This window comes from Hibiscus syriacus, unplaced genomic scaffold (assembly GCF_006381635.1).
Source record: "Hibiscus syriacus cultivar Baekdansim isolate YM2019G1 unplaced genomic scaffold, ASM638163v2 tig00000773_pilon, whole genome shotgun sequence".
Taxonomy (NCBI): domain Eukaryota; kingdom Viridiplantae; phylum Streptophyta; class Magnoliopsida; order Malvales; family Malvaceae; genus Hibiscus; species Hibiscus syriacus.
Window position 1 is genome coordinate 194,556 of NW_024061823.1, and position 6,016 is coordinate 200,571.

A 6,016-nucleotide genomic window follows, 5' to 3' on the forward strand; every position below is an offset into this window, starting at 1 on the left:
AGGCGGAACAATATTAGTAGTCGTTTAATTTTGTACGCAATCAAATTTTGGTAAAAATATTAGTTCTAATTTGTTTATTTTTAAAAATATGAAAATGGCGGAACAAAGGGGCAAAATTAGTGGAATAATGAAGGCCAGCCGATTAATTAGCCTAATAGGGTAATTTATTTTTTATTTTAGAATCTACGACAAAAATTATAGTGTAGTTGAAATTCGTCATGTTGGTGTGATGAGTTCTGTTAGATATATTTTTTTAATAGGCTATGGGACATGGGTCCCAGGGGTCGAATATATTTAATATATTTTGTGACACCCCGCTTTAAGGACTAAATGTTATTAGTTTTAAAGTACCGAAATAAAATTTTAAAAAGGAAAAATTTAGGACCCAATTGCAAGTTTCTAAAATTTTGGGTGAGTTAGAAAGTGTTGGAAATTCAGGGACCTAATCCTGAATTTGTTTATTTTTTTGGGATATGGAAAAATAAACCCTTTCCCCTTGGTGATACCCGAAAATCCCCAAAATTAACAATTCAAATCCCTAATTCTCCCCAATTGAAGCCTTACCGGGCTCTCATTTTGTCGTCGTCTAGCCGTCGTTGCCGTGCTCCACCGCCATCATCAGAACCAGTGTCCTCTGACGACCAAAGCCCGACCCCCGATCAACCGTGGGACGACGTCGTTTGTCCTAAATTGCTTTGCGAAGTCTCATCGCCTCAAACGAATGCTCTCGTCGTTGTTTAAGCTCCGACTGCCAGTGTCGTGCACTATCATCGTCGTTGAGATCGTCGGTTTCGTGCGACCAAAACCCCTATCGGTTCTTTCCGTGATACGGTGGCAACCGTAGAGAATCGACGTTGAAGCGTTCGACGGGGAAACCAAGATATCGCCTCTGTTTTCTTCAAATTTACATCGATGACGACACAGTGGAGTTACACTGCCCTCACTATCGAACTCCCTGTTCCGTCGAGGTCAGGACCCAGCCGGCGGTGTCTCCGGTCGACGTGATTTTCTCCGGGCGCCGTTGGTAATGAACGCCGATAGCTCATTTGCTTATTTTTAATTAGTTTTAGTTGATTTTTATAGTGAATTTGATCGATTATGGTGATTGTTGAAGCAGCAGGTAATCGACCGACCACCCCGAGGTCGTCGCCATTGTCACGCGCCGCCACACGCCATCGTATGCACGTGGGGCTTGTTTGGCCCAAGGAAATTTTCAGAACCGGTTAACCCAACCCGTTTGACCGGACTAGACCTACCTAGTCCAGTCTGAGTCAACTCGGTTGATCCATAAATTTTGATAATTTTTTTTAAAGGTTAATTATCGAGATTATTTGGATAAGAAATTACCTAAAATAACCCTAAGGGGTAAAATTATGAAAATATCCTTATACTTGAAAAGGACCAAGACTTTCCCTAGTGGTGAAAGTAAAATCTAGTGAGCAAATGTGCAAGTACTCTGAACTTTAATGGAACTGAAGTACTTTCAAGCCTAAGTTACCTGAAGTAATGCCATTGACGGAATTGAATGAAATTACGATAATACCCTTAAAGAGTAAAAAGAAAATGGATGACTATGAAAATGGAGACGACCTATGAACTCATATCTTGATACACTTGAGCTCGAGAAGCATTGAATTAAATTCTAAATCTATATTGGAATTATAGAATTACCCATGAAGTGTAAATGACCAAAATGCTCCAAAAACGTAGAATGCCCTAAAGTATTTCCAAGACCTAGAATTACTAATGCTTAAAGCTCCGAAATGAATTAATCGACCTCGAATTCACATACGACTTTATTATTTGACCAAGTTAATCGGAATGGAAGTATTGTATGTATCCAAAATTTCTGAAACGAACTAATTGCTCAGGGAACTCCTAAGCGACCAGGATAAATTTGAATACTAATTAAATTAAGTGAATAACTTAGATAAATCTGGAAACACTGATGATCTTATATGATGTACCGTACTCATGAGTTGCATACCATAAATCAAGTATGTCGGCATTTCCTGATAGTGTTGCAGCGTGAGAATAAAGTAAAGACCATTGGAATATTTGTTCGTATCCTTGGGATATATTCAACTATTATTCTGAAGGTGATCAATGAACAAAAATTGTGGGTATTAAAGAGTGAATACCCTGGAAGGGCAACAAATTGATCGATCGATATGCATTAGTTATGGGAGTTGTTCAGCTCGAGTTATTTCGATAATCGCATAGATCGACACAAATTGTAAATGTCCTGAATCTTCGTTTCTCCTTTATCATATCAAATCACTTCGATCATAACTGATCATACAAGTAACTCAGATGCAAGGATACTGAATACCCCATTTGGCTCTTTGGACTTAAAATCTTGATAATTCAATATAAAATCCTAAATATTCCAGATTGTTTGAGTAATGGAATGACTCTCCGTAAATCTGAATCTAGAATTTATTCAGTATAAAGGTTCCTGAACACCTTCCTGGTGCTCTTGAATCTTAACGAGGTTCTAACGTATCAACTTTAAATATCTGATTAGATCCAATAGTAAACAATCCCCTTCAATAGGACATCGTTACTAGAATCCGATCAAATTACATAAGTTTCATGTTTTTCATTATTGATAAACTACCAAGTGCCTTTGATAAATACTTGGATCCTCTAGTGTGTTCCACATGTACTACATGATGGTTTTATATGTTTTAAAATGAGTTTTATCAAAATTATTGATTTACTTGTTTATGAACCATGGCAACATGGCATGTGTTCTCCGATTACGACTTTCACTGAAATATATGAATCGTTCCTGATTTATGGAATCATGAAAATTACTGATTTAGGAACTATGGTTTTCTGTTTTCACTGGTTATGCATGCACTCTTTTATTGGGACTTTATCTGGGTAAGTTGAAGGTTCAGCTCTGATCAAGCTGGTAAATACTTACGGACCTAGAGTATTTGATCAAGTTAATCGGAATGGAAGTAACTAGATCACGATCCAGATATTATGGTTTACTGTTATAACTGATTTCTACTGGATTTTATATGGGTAGGATCCTGGAGTATGGAAGTTCAGCTCTGATCCAGCTAGTAAATCTTTACGGCCCTAAGGTGATCCTTGGGTAGGCTCTGAGGCCCCGAGAAATTTTCTTGGGTAGGCTCTCAGGCCCCAAGGCATTCCCTTGGGTTAATCAAGTGACTATATACGGTGTACAGGTGGAGGGGACTATATGGTTTATTCCAATGTCACGTTTACGAGATTTTACTGGATCATGATCCAGATATTATAGCTTACTGTTAAAATTGATTTCTACTAGATTGTATATGGTAGGATTCTAGAGTATGGAGGTTCAGCCCTGATCCAGCTCGTAAATCCTTACGGCTCTAAGGTGATCTTTGGGTAGGCTCCGAGGCCCCGAGATCTTCTTGGGTAGGCCCGTGGCCCCGAGTAACTTTCTTGGGAAGGCTCTCAGACCCCAAGGTATTCCCTTAGGGTGGCTCCCTCTGCTGTGTGCTTAGGGTAAGCCCTTATGGATGCAATTCTGGGGAACTGCATAATGAAGTTTGGTTGGAGGGTTCCACTATGATTTTAAAAGATTTATATCTTTTCACTCATTTTGATTGGAACACACTAGGCATCCTATTTGATCTCCTGAAAACTTGATACCATGAATGTTTCTTATGAACTGAGATCTTCATGACTTATACTCGTGAAGTACCAGTAGAACCCCAACTTATCCCGAAAACCTGTATGCGTCTAATTCAATAAGGAAATTTTATTGTTCTACATTTATCTACATACCCTGTAGCATCATCTGGTAGTATTGTATTACTGAGCTTTCCAAATCTCACTCTGTTACTCACCATTTCAGGTTAAAAAATCGTATATGTACAGCTATCGACTTTAGTGGGGGAGTTCCATCGGTGTTTCTTACGGAGCACGGTGATGTGATTAGGGGGCATATAACTTGTATTTTGTTTTTATATCCAAGTCTGAGATCTGTTTTATTTTTTAATAATATTAAATTTTATTGTTATGTTTATAAATTGATTTTATGATTTTTTCGTGTCTTAATAAAAATTTTAAATTTTCTAAGATTTTCTACAGTGGGTCGCTCCGGTGGCCCTAATGTGACACCCCAGATTGGATCGGGCCACCCGCATCGGTCTGAGGGGGTTATGTATTTCACGAGACTCGTCACTCGGGCATGACGAGTCTGAATATTTTTTTTTGGAATTTTAAAAAACATTGTAATATATATATATTAATGGCCATGGAACTCTTCACGTTCCAAATGATAAAAAATTTGAAATTTTCGACTGTTGGCCAACGATACTTTTTTTTTTAATTCAATGGAACTTCTTATGCTAGTATGACGAGTTCTAACGGCAATTTTCAATTTGAAAAAACTAGTTGTTTATAGCCGTTTGATAGAGTAGTATAAATAGAGGTTTGAGTTGGATTGATTTTTCACTTGAAATAAAACATTCTAGTGAGAGTAAAAACTTTTTTGTTGAATATTTTGTGTTGAAATGGCCTCAAGAGAAGAAATGCTGCATCTTGATGATGTTCATATTCCGTCGACCGAGTTGACTATGGTAAATTTAATTTGTTTTATTTTATTTTACTTTGGAAAAAATTATAGTATTAATAATAATTATTTATATAATTTTATTAATCAATTTATTTTCAAATTGTAATAAGAAGAACGAGGTATTTTTAATCGAGGAATGATGAATGAAGAGCCACATTAGCGGATTGTGATATATCTTCAACAATCTAGATTATATCCAACGACGTTTCTTCGTGGTTTTAAGGTGATACCGATACTAATATCGAAGTTGATTGAGCGTTGGAGACCCGAAACGCATACATTTCATTTTCCTTTTGGTGAAGTGACGATAATATTGGAAGATTTCGCATATCAGCTTGGTGTTCCGATTAATGGTGTGCCATTGGTGCTTCATAACAATTATGCGCAAGATGCAGTTATTTCTGATTTATTGGGAAATGAGGCTCCAGCCGCTATCATTGATGGGATGAAGATATGGATAATGTGTCTGGATAGAGAATTTAGAGTAGATGGATAATCAACGGAGTAAGAGGTGAAATATGCACCCGAGCATATCTTATGACATTGATTGGAGGGATCTTGCTACCAGATAAATCAGGCAATTTGGTGCACACCCAATATCTTTCGGTATTGAACGATTCTATTGTATGTCGCCAATATAGTTGGGGTTCTGCAATTTTGGTTTTTTTGTATTGTGAGCTTTGCAAGGCAACCATTGTAGTTAGAGGAAGAAAAAAGAAGAAGATGTAGCGGGTTGTTTAGTTTTTCTCCAATCATGGGTGTGGTATCATCTCTCGTTTTTTATGTATATTACATATGCTCCTATAGTGTTTCCCCTCGCCGCAAGGTAAATTTCTATATTTAAAGTTTTGATATTTTATAATATTTATTTAAATATTTTGAAAATGACAATAAATAATGTAGTTGTTATTTTTTTGGTTTAGATGGCGACACCAAATAACTGATACAAAGTTGTCGGGTGCAACCAAAGTAGATATCCAGATGAGGATCGATATCATCGGTAGATATGAGGTAAATATTAATAATTTTTGCATTGACATTGAAAATTTTATATTAATTCTTTAATTATACTAACATAATACTTTTGACAGTTTAATTGGTTGTCGTATTTTGCATCGGAGATCTAACGGTTTCTACCGCCATTTTTCTTTGAAGGAGCGGAGACATGGTGTGCCGTAACACCATTACTCCATTTCGTAATTGTTAAGATCCATGTCGCCGATAGAGTTTTGCGACAATTTGAGTTTCACCAACAGATGGAAATGCACATATATAACATGGACGATTTCCATAAAATATATGCGTGCGGGAAGCATACGGAAGATTGGTCGAGGAAGCATGATATATTCATACAACAATGGCATGAGAGCCATTTACATTTGTCTAATCATTTCGAGGTTCAACCCGAAGATTATGACTTCATAGTTTCTCTCC